Consider the following 11,646-nt stretch of genomic DNA (forward strand, 5'->3'; position numbering starts at 1 on the left):
ACTTCTTCACACTTTGGTACAGAGCAGTGCTTTACTTTCAAGATAATCTTGGAGAGCATTTCTTTTTTTACTTTTTTCAATATGCAGCAACATTTCTCCAAAGGTATCATTTTCATTTCTCATATCAAACCTTTCATATTATGGGAAATGTCTTATGTTGTGTTGTCTATAATATAATTGATAACACAAATGTTTACCGTTTTCCTGCATTTGAATGGCTAGATATTAGACACATTTTTTGAAAAGGTTTTACAAGTTATACTGTATATAGTAGCACTATGATAATCAAAGAAATGCCAGCAAAATAACATTGATTAAAAAAACCTCAAACATGCATTTGAGATTAATAAGAGGCAAAATTGACACTTTTATCTGCAGTTTTATTTTTAAACCGTGGCTGGAGACGTTTACCCACCTTTCAAGTTTCTTTGTTCCCTGTTGGGAAATTATCCTTTCTTTAGGACTACTGTATCCTGTTAACACGGAGATAACCCCCCACCAGCTCACTCTGCGTGGGAGTTAAAACAAACGCACCCTGCGGCCTTAAGTTAGCAGGCATGAAGCCGCTAAAGAGTTTAGAACATAATTTACAGGCAGTCTGCAACGTGCTGCTTTGAATCATAATCTCTCATATTGTTTTTTTTCATTTTTCCTTATGCTTTTTAGTTTTTTTAGTTAGCAGTTAAATTGATATTGTCAGTTAGGATGAGTACACAAAAACGCTGGTTTTCCATCTTTAAATCAAACTGCTTAAAATTCTATGAAAATGTATTCTTATCAGATAATAATGTGTCGTATTCATAACATTGATGTATGTGAAATCCTTTCAGATTGTGTTCAATTTCAGCTCCATCCATCAATCCATACAGGCCAGTTTGAAATGTGTGTGCCGTGCATTTCTCCTCAGCTGCCATGCTCCTTAACCCCAGTCCTGTTAATACGTGGTTCGAGAGGATTAGCATCATGGTGATCCTGCTCAACTGTGTGACACTGGGCATGTACCAGCCCTGTGAGAACATCGACTGCACCTCGGACCGCTGCCAGATACTGCAGGTAAGCTAGTCCTCTGTGTGTTGGCCTGTGTGTAAGAGCAATATGTCCCTGCACTGATGACATATAGAACAAAACCATCTAGGATTTATCATCAAATCAGAGAAGCTCACCACTGTCCGTCCAGCTGTGACACAGTCTAACACGGCGACAAGTACCTGCAGTTGAATTTCTGGTTTTCGGACGGCCGCAAATGCCACAGCCATTTTTCCTAATCAAGTTCTAGCCTGAAGTTGTTTACTTTCAAAATGTTAAATAGAAAGATCACATTACTCAAGATGCATTAATTTTAAATGGCAAGATCTACAAAATGAAGTTGAAATGTGTTTATTGCATGTGCATCCTGGACGACAATACACGCAAGACATGTATGTATTTCAAAGGGGTCTCAGTGCAGAGTCAGCCATCACCTCTAGCAGTTTGGGGATTCATTGCCTTGCTCAAGGGCAACTCGGCCGCTCTATCCTTTAAGCCCCTGTCACACTGTCCCAAAATGTACACCCGATGGACACACGAATATTGAATTGTGAATTTCGCACGAAGATGGCCCCGAACCACACACGAAGGCGACATTTACATTACATTTAAGACATACAACTGCAACAAAAGTAACACAAACAATTATGTTAAAGTATTATGATACTGTACTGATATTTTCAGACTTTGTTCTTTACTTTCTCCGTCTTTATATGTAGAATATATTAAGTTTTTTCCGTCATGTTGTTTCCATAGCAACAACAACTTCCTGTCAACTTGCCTTCAAAATAATATATTATATCCTTTTCAGTTCAAATTGGGTTATTTACATAATATGTTTACATGATTTTGTTGTGCAATTAACAACCAGATGGACACACGATAAAGGAAATGTTCAAATTCGGCTCTGATCGTAGCAACATCGGGCCATTCGTGAGGGCATCTAAAGCCATCGTATGACCTCCGGTGGAGTTTCTCAGGCTCCGGCAGCAACTTTGTGAGCGGTGGCAAAATCTTTGGCATGCCTAAAAAATTGCCGAAGGACCTTGTGAAGGTTCATTTTCGTGTTGAATTCGTGTGTCAATTTTGCCCTTCGTAAGGCCATCGTTAGGGCATCTTGTTATCATCGGTGCCATCGGGCATTCGCCCCGATCAGAGTGAGGGTGAATGCCCGATGGCACCGATGATAACACGAAGATGACACGATTTGACAAGATGCCCTCACGAGTGCCTTACGAAGTTGCCGCTCACAAAGTTGCTGCCTGAGAAACTCCACCGGCGGTCATACGATGGCTTAAGATGCCCTCACGAATGGCCCGATGTTGCTACGATCAGAGCCGAATTTGAACATTTCCTTTATCGTGTGTCCATCGAGTGTCAATTCCGGGACAGTGTAACAGGGGCTTTAGTCCTATCTCCTTTCTTAGGTCCGACTTTCAAATTCCCCAAGGCCTATAAGCTTTTCTGTCCTTTAGGTGCAGACATGTGTTACGGGAAACCATGCACCTTATTCTCAAGATGATTGTCATGAAGCAGAATCTACTCTCCTGTAGGTTGGTGTTTTTATGCACATGCGCTTGCTTGATCCTGTACCAGGTCTTCATTGTCAAAAGGAATGAATAACAGCTTGATTTTCTCTCATGTTAGAACACCTATTATTTTTGTTGTTTGTCTGTTTTCTTGCCAAATTGCAGATATATCCCTTTTGTTTCTGTCCTTACGCCGTGTAGGGCTAATGTGGGTTCTGTGTAATTTGCAAACTGGATGAGGATTCGGTTTGTTCCTCTGGGCTCCTAACTGCTTTTCAATGGAGAACATTTGGCAGGCTGAATATCAGGTGTGACAAGAACAACCTTCTGCCTCACAAGCTTTTTGTTGGTGTTTTGTTTTTAATGTCCATCGATATTGAAAATCTGTCTACAGTAACCTGAGGTGACGGCTGTTGGTTCCTCCTGTGTGCTGTTGCTATGTTGACTGATTGCACCACCATATCTCACTTGCCTACAGCACATTAGAGTGGATTATAATATCAAATAAAGCCCCCCAGACCAGAATGTAATAGGTTTATTTATCTCATCGGATTTTCTCTTCATTGTGCAGAGATTTCAAAAAAAGCATTCACTGCAGTTTTTAAAACTGTGTGACACATCTTCCTGCTTCAGTGTCTCTCTTTCTCCTCCTTCTTCTCCTTACAATGCCATCTTTACTCCTCCTATATGATCCCGTTCCCCCACCATACACACTCTCTCTCTCTCTCTTCCTCCATCCTTTAGCTCTCTAACAAGCATATAGTCTCCCCAGGTAGTATGAGGGGTCCTGTTCTGCTGGTTGCTAATGGTAACAGGAGGGATTTTGCTGACATAGCTGAGATTGTTAAGAGTGGCCCTCACCTGCTTCTGGGGCCCCTTTGTGAAAAGATGTACCCCCCACCTCGCTAACTGGAGGAAAGAGACAACCACACACAACGCAAACATTACTCCAGGTTATGTTCAGATATCTATACAAAAGGTTATTTCCCAAACCAAACAAAGGTCTAGTCTTCAGGAGTTCAAGTGCTCAGTAAATGGGTTTATTGTGTGCTATGTGGAACACAATGTTCAACAATACAATCAAACTTAAAAGTTTGGATGAACTGTATGGTATCACAGTATTTTTTTCTCCAGAGAGTTAGTTCAATCAGGAGAGACGTGATGTATGAAATACATGTTTATTACCGGGACACATAATATGAATGAATAGTGATTGACAGATTATAACAAGTGAATTACATGGTGTTTGGCGATTAGGCCCCGGTTTGCAGGATGATCATTCAGGAGGGGAAAAACTGCTCCGATGAAACCCCCCGGGGTCTAGACACTGGTGGTGGTGATAAGTAGTTCGGTCCGGTCTGGGGGGAGAAGGTTTTAGCTTGGCCCTGTATTAGGAGACAGGAGGCGAAGGGGTGGAGGAGGGTTGCGCATTGCCACCTGAAATGACAGCTGACGGAGAGGGAAGAGCAGATTTAAAGGGGTTAGCGGGTGCAATGATAGGCTTGTGAGAATGGGGGGGAAGTGATTGGTTAGCTGGGGAGTATATGCCCCCGATCACTTATTGAGAGAGGAGAGAGTATTGACATGACGTGTGACAGACAGAGGATATTGGTCTTCCTAACTGAACTTGCGCTGAGCTTCAGATGAATGATAAATACCTCCCTTATGTCTGTATGGGAAGAATGCAGACTCTTCACTGGTGTCCTGACTTCCATTTTGTCAAAATGACTTTGGTATGTCATTTTGAAAATAGGATTAGGTATTGAGATTAAAAATATTCAGTTTATCTGCCCACTGGTTAGGATCCGCCTCCAATTGAATGGGTTATCCTTTGGCCCATTCTACACCCTTCCGCAAAGCTTCATAAAATAGTTTTTTTCATAATCTTGCTGACAAACAAACCAGACTTAAAAACATATCCTCCTGATTGTGCGTTTTTAGCCAACTGAACTGAAAACTATGATCCCCCTGAAAACAAATAGGGTTGTTGATTAACTTAAGTAACTTTTCTTGGAAAAACAACTTCTTTGGAGAGCATTAATATGTTGTTAATGGCACATTTATCCATACATGGGCGCGGAACAGAAACTATCTGCATGGCCAAGCACAAGTCAACAAGTGCACAGTTCCAGGATGAAATTCTACAAACTGTGAGGAGGTGAAGGTCCTCTGCATAATAATGTCAGGATTTCTATAGTCATCTCCCACAAATGGAGAGTCGTTTTTCCACCTTAAGAAGATTGGAACGGTGGAGGACTCATTATACTTTTAAATCCGCACCTGTGCCACCTTTTTAATGGAGCGTCAAATCTTTTAAAAAAACAAACAAAGGCATTATGTGTGAAATGAACATTTGTCTGCACGGTGCCTTTGGATTGATACACTGATCACTCTCGTGATTCGCTCAGTCCACAAGTACGAGACGCATACATCATTTTATATTAAATGATCCACCATCCCAATCCTGATGACCTACTTACCACGTCCTTTCCTCTTGCCAAATAAGCAGCACAATGACAGCATATGAAGTAGCTACCACACCATCTCCTATTTCAAATCATGAAAGAGCCCATCACGAGGCAGCCGTAACCTCTTTACAAATGATGTTGGCGATAAAACCTGATAGCCTGACTGAAGAGGAAGCTGGCGGTGGTGACAAATATCTATGATGAATTCATTCCCCTCTTGCTCGACAGGGATCCGACTAGTGCAGCCAAACGTCAGATTACATGTGAAGCGTGGAGGCTGCATTATTTATCAAAACATCATTTAAACAGCATGTGAGACTGATCTTCTCATCTTCCCTATTGCATGCTGCCAGCTCTGCGTGTGTGAGAGAGAATGAGCAGGGGTGGAACACACATGTCGGCTTCAAAAATCATTACAAGGCATGCCCACAAAGCCATGAGTGCACAGAAAAAAACATTTCAACATGTACAGTCTTTTGCACAAACGTGTATGCATACCCACAAGTGCACACATTTGCTTCAATTTCCTCATAGGCCTAGATATCTCGATCCCTATAAATTACATTTCTGACAATGGCCAGGGACTAAAAAGGGAATAAATACAGTAGCTCTTAGTAACCCTTCTCTCTCACTGCCAGTGGTGCAACGTGAATACATCCACAAAATTGCACGCACCATTTATCCTTTTCAATGAGCTCTATCGCTACACACCATCTTGCAATCTTTCATCAATCTGAGTTAAAAAAACTCTCTTTTTCTATTAAAGCATGTTCCTCCTGTTGTCCAAATGTACCACATATCAGTGCTTCTTAGCCTGCTGTGAGTTATTGTCGAGTCTCTGGTTTGTAATTTAAAGGTGACCTATCATGCAAAATGCACTTATGTTCGTCTTTTATACATGAATATGTGTCCCCGGTGTTCCAGGGAACTCACCAAGTGTCAGAAAACACAACCCTCTCTATTTTCCTCCATACCCAAATCTCTTAAAAAGGGGCTGCAACGGATCTGATACAGACTGATCCAGATTTGAACACTTCTATGACGTCACAGAAGTGGCGCTACGGCTATTGGGCCAACTCCACCAATCAGGAGGAGACAGCCACGGACATTGCCGTTGGAAAGCGCCGGAGACGCTGTAGTACATATGCCAGGCCTGTAGATGGTGCTGTTCTCACAGAATCAGCCCATGCAAAGACAGTGTTAAATTGAGCGAAATGAGGAATGGCTAAAATGCATGATCTGTTTGGTATTTTGAAAAATAAAAAGTATGAATATGCCTTATATAGGTATGGTCCTACACTATATTATTCAAATATAGCATGATAGGTCCACTTTAAGTTCGCCCTGAAACCCAGATAGACTAATAACCTCAATGTACTTGTGGAAAGTATTTTCTCCATTGCAACAAGTCTATTGGTGTGTGCAATCTGATTTGTCAGGTGCACAAACTCTTTGTCCAGAGCATATGTCCTCACTGTAGCATCAAAGTAAAATGTAGTTGTTGAGTACATGTGATCTTAAGTCTTCGACATTTAGAGACTTCTTTGCATTTATCTATCTGTGAAAGGCTTCTTAGAATATACGTTTATTGGCCTTCAACTTGCCGGAATTATTTTTATTTTTGTGGGAGGGAACCATTCTCAGTTGCTCTCCCTGAAGTTTCCTAGATCTTTCGGGGGAGTTTTTCGTGTCCACTGCAAGATATCAAGGACAAAGAGTGTTTTAGGCTGCAGATTGTAAAACCCCAGAGCCACATTTGTAATTTGGGATATTGGGCTATATAAAGTTTAGTTGATTGAAGAGCAATTGAAATGGGCCACACTCTTCATATTTTATTTGTTCAGCAAAGCAAGCAGTAGCAAAATACTATTCTTTCGGGAATAGTGTATGTGTATTTGTTTGCAAAGTCTGTGTATGTTTGACAGGTTTGGAACTAACAAAATTGCTCGTAATCATTTTAAATCCAAATTATGACCAATGACTTATGAACAAGCTGTGCCACTCTATTGCTTTTTTGAATTTCAAAGACTCTGTGTAAAGAGGTTCAAGCTTGAGTTATATGTAGTAGGAATATATAACAAGGCAGTAAACACAGTCGCACAGCCCAGGGCAAAGCACTGGGGAAGAGTTTTGTTCCGAAAATACAATAGGAGGTTTAGCAAGTGATCTGAAAATAACAATGCAGGCAGGACAGAGATATGAGCTCATCTGTCTCTCTCTACATTCGTCTACTTCTGTCTCTTGTCTCTGTTTCTTTGTTTTCTCTGAGGTTTGACCTGGATCTGCCTCAATTTCGTTTTCCTCCTCACTTCTTACAGTACTTTTCCTGTGATTCCAGTATTGCTGCGTGGGTTGGTTCACAGTGTGCACCATATGTTTTGTGTGGTACCACTTAAGTACAAACACATGTTCTCATTGCAGGAATACAGACATATAGCTATTTAAAACCATTCAAATCACAATGCAAATTAACAGCAACGTTGGCTCAAGCTATAGACACCAGTGTTTCATAACATAAAAACACATAAAACAAATATCAGTTTCGAACATCACATTATCTTAATCATTGCTGTGTAATACAGAGTTTCAAAGTGTCAACACTTCCGTTGAATGACTGGATAGAGAAGATAATGGTCGATTCTTAAGTATTTTATGGACCTAAACATAAGATAGAAGGAAGAATATTTCAATGGCTTTTAGGTCTAGGTGCAAGACAAATACTGCGAAAGTATAAAAAAAATGACAGAGCCCATGTTAAGAAAATCTGACTTTAAACGCTCCATCCAAACCCTTCTTGGTTTGTGATGTAACTGTATACACATATCCCTAGAAAGTGGCACTACATGACAGTCACTTTCGTCTGACCACTCTGGCTGCAGGAAGTGGAGCTAAAAACAGAGGTGCTAAATAATATTGAGCTTGTCTGACAGTATGAGAAAAGGTTTTTTTATTTTTAACTTTAAAGCATATATAAACAGTATGTTCTAGTAGAAACCCAAAATATATTTATAAAGCAGAAAATGAGCATAATATGTCTCTTCAAATAAAAAGGGGTCAGTATCAATACATGTTTGTGTCAGAGCATCTGTCACATTAGGCTTTTCAGTGTCCTATATGAAGTTTCCAGATTGGTTTGTTTGTTCGTCATCAGGCGAATGTGAGAAATAGTGGTTCAAATCAATCAAGATGGGTCGAAGGGTGTACTAGGGTCGAGGAAGAATCCATTAAATGTTAGAACAGAACCTAATCACATGGTGGATACACAAAATACATTTCAGTAAGGGAAACAGCCTTGGTGGAGGTCTGCTTAATTCTATTATATTGAATATTTATTTTTTTCATGCAGGTTTACCGTTAACATCTAAGAAGTGCTTTCAAAAACAGCTAAAGATAATTTATCCTCACAAGAAATATGAAGTGCTCTTCATTTATTAAGAAAGGGTTAGGGGTAGTAAAAACAAAGGGGAACGTTGACATCTGCTTGGGGCAAGGAATGAGTTTCAAGCTAATCTGTCAAAGGCATCTTTTTTCTAACTTCCTCCATCTTTATCGCCCTTTGTCTTCTCACAGGCCTTCGATGCATTCATCTACATCTTCTTCGCACTGGAGATGGTGGTGAAGATGGTGGCTCTTGGGATCTTTGGCCGTCGCTGTTACTTGGGAGACACCTGGAACAGGCTGGACTTCTTCATCGTCATGTCTGGGTAAGCAGCTATATCATAATGCTAGAGTTAACCAGGAGGTATGTCATATTGTTCGGGGCAGATCAGGTTGGCAAAAAAAACTCTAGCAGCATATGCTCTTGAAATCCAGACGTAATAGTTAAATGATTTGCTGGCGGCAAGACTTTTTTCCTGCTCTGATTGTGGCGCTGTCATATTTACTTCAGCTCAGTCTCGACTACATATTCTAACTGTTTGTTGTGGGTTTTTTCTAAGCTCTTCATTAAAATCAGAGGGGAGATTAATAAAGCCGTCAAGTGCTGTTAGGTGCAGTGAGATTTTGAGTCACCCCAGACATGTTGACATTTTCTTCTTTGCGAGTCTGTGTAGCGCTGATGATGCAAGATGACAGGTCACCAACACTGTCTAATGAAGGAGTGGCCTGTCACCTCAAGAGACTTCCGTTTACAACTCCTGCTTTTTATGTCAGTGTTAACACTAAAAGTACCAGAAGGAAAACACTGCACGATGTGAAACAAAGCATTGTCATTATTCATTTGTTATCCTCATACAAGGCAAGTTCAGCTTTTATCTTCGTATTAATAATCATACAAGAAACCATTTTAATAATTTGTAGTATTAATGAATGAGTTTGAAAATGAATGAATTGATTCTTAGAGATTTGATTACATTTAATGAAAAAATTCTAAATCTTAACGACATAAACCAGGTTATATCGATCTGTCGCATTCATGCAAAACAAATATTTAAACCGTAAAATGAATTTCATCACACATTTTCCCTTTCAAATAAATACTTGAAGGCATTTCAGGCACACTCGTTTTGTAAGCAACATTGTGACAGTAGACGGGGCATGTGTGGGTAGCCCTCTGAGAATTCAACCATATGGCAACCTCTTGTACCCTGCCACAGACACTACAGCATGACAGAAACATGGCTGCAATAAGACACAGTATAGGCTGTTCACTAGAGTAAAGATGAGAAAGTGCTGTCATTTTTTGAATCATTGCCCATTAATTAACACCGGAATATAGTGTACTACTTAAGTCCTGTGAGTAGCTGCAATAAAAATGGTTCTCGTTGAAGAGGGAAATAAATGAAGGAATGAAAGACTGGAAGGAAACTGGGAATTCAAAAATTCGGTTTAGAGAGACACCCACTGCAGAGAGATCCATATCACCTGCCCACAACACAAATCTATCCTCAAATATTGTGTAAGTTATTGCGTAAGTTTTGCCTGCTCTTAAAAAGTGTACTTCGAAAAGGCTTTCTCTTATAGCGGTTACACACACACACACACACACACACACACACACACACACACACACACACACACACACACACACACACACACACACACGCATGCTAGATGGATGTGCACGAAACAAAAGCAAACACACCTGTTCAAACACCTGCTCTGAACCGAGTGAAATCAGAGGCTCAGACATGGGCAATAAAGTGTGTGTGTGTGTGTGTGTGTGTGTGTGTGTGTGTGTGTGTGTGTGTGTGTGTGTGTGTGTGTGTGTGTGTGTGTGTGTGTGTGTGTGTGTGTGTGTGCCACATAATTACACACGGACATTAGATACTGATCTTATGCATTTAGAGTTTGTTTTATCTGTGTATGCGCTCATCTGTGTTTGTGGCTTGTGCGAACGCCTCTGTCTTCATTTCACTCTTGGCAGCATCCATTAGATTAGCGTCTAGGCTAATTGCAGAGGGCAGTGCCAAAGTTGCCAGGCCAAATCAGAGACGACAGTCTGCTACGAGCTCCATGTCTGTTACCCATGGGCACACCTCGCTCTCTGGCCCTCCTCCCCCCCTCCTCTCTTTCCTTGTTCACATGCTTGGATGACCATATTCCCTTGTCTTGTGCCCTACAGACCCCATACTGACCAGGCTTTCGTCCAGACAGGCTTCATGCTTCAGCTTCACAGTGTATTTTCTATATGTTATTTAGTAACATTACACTGCACTGGGACTACGTTTTCCCAGCCTGCCTAGTATAATCTAAATATCGCAGCATGTGTCCACTGAGATTCTTGATCCATGAATAAGATTGACCCTTTTTACATAAAGTCAGACTTGCCTTCCATATTTGTTCTCATATAAGCCACATTCAAAATATTTACAATAAAATACTTTGTCACACTGAGCAAGACTGACTGATGTTTGTATATTTCCATCTCATTAAGGAGCTGACCTTGACTCAGTGGAATCATTCTTCTCATATATATCAATATGCAAAGAAAAACAACCAGATTACATTGTGTGGATCTGCCCTTCTTGCCTTCAGTGGCTTGGCTGTAATGCTTGATTAAAAGACAAAAACAAGTCTGCACTGAAGCTGTAGTTTGCGAATATCATTACTTTCATCGGTTGTCCTTGCCGTTGCGGATATTTTATTAAGTTGTCAAGTGCAATAATTCTCTTTTTTTATGTAAATCCCTCAGATAAAATACTTTTATTAACTTCAATGCTTCCACTGAGGATCTTCATGAAGACATGTTGTTCATTTGACAGTGAAGTCACATTTTTACAATTGAAATATGTTTTTTATTTTCCTTGTCTCTCACTTTAAATGTGCTTCTGAATACTTATCATACGGTCTACCCTGGGTTTCCCCTGAAGCTCTGCATTTCATATCGATATCGACACACACACAAACACCAGTCACATGAAAGCATGAATGAGATGAAGGTGTCACAAGCAAAAAAGGAATGGGAAAAATAGAGAACAATCATAAAAAGGACGCTTCCGGCGGTCCACTAATTACCCTCCCAAACACAGCGGCCTGTTTGATGGATACAGCAAGGCACGCTTCTATAGAGCACACACACACACACACACACACACACACACACACCACACACACGCACACACACACACACACACACACACACACACACGTACACACACACACACACACACACACACACACAC

Source organism: Notothenia coriiceps, unplaced genomic scaffold, assembly GCF_000735185.1.
Source record: "Notothenia coriiceps isolate Sejong01 unplaced genomic scaffold, NC01 NC01_scaffold00030217, whole genome shotgun sequence".
Classification (NCBI taxonomy): domain Eukaryota; kingdom Metazoa; phylum Chordata; class Actinopteri; order Perciformes; family Nototheniidae; genus Notothenia; species Notothenia coriiceps.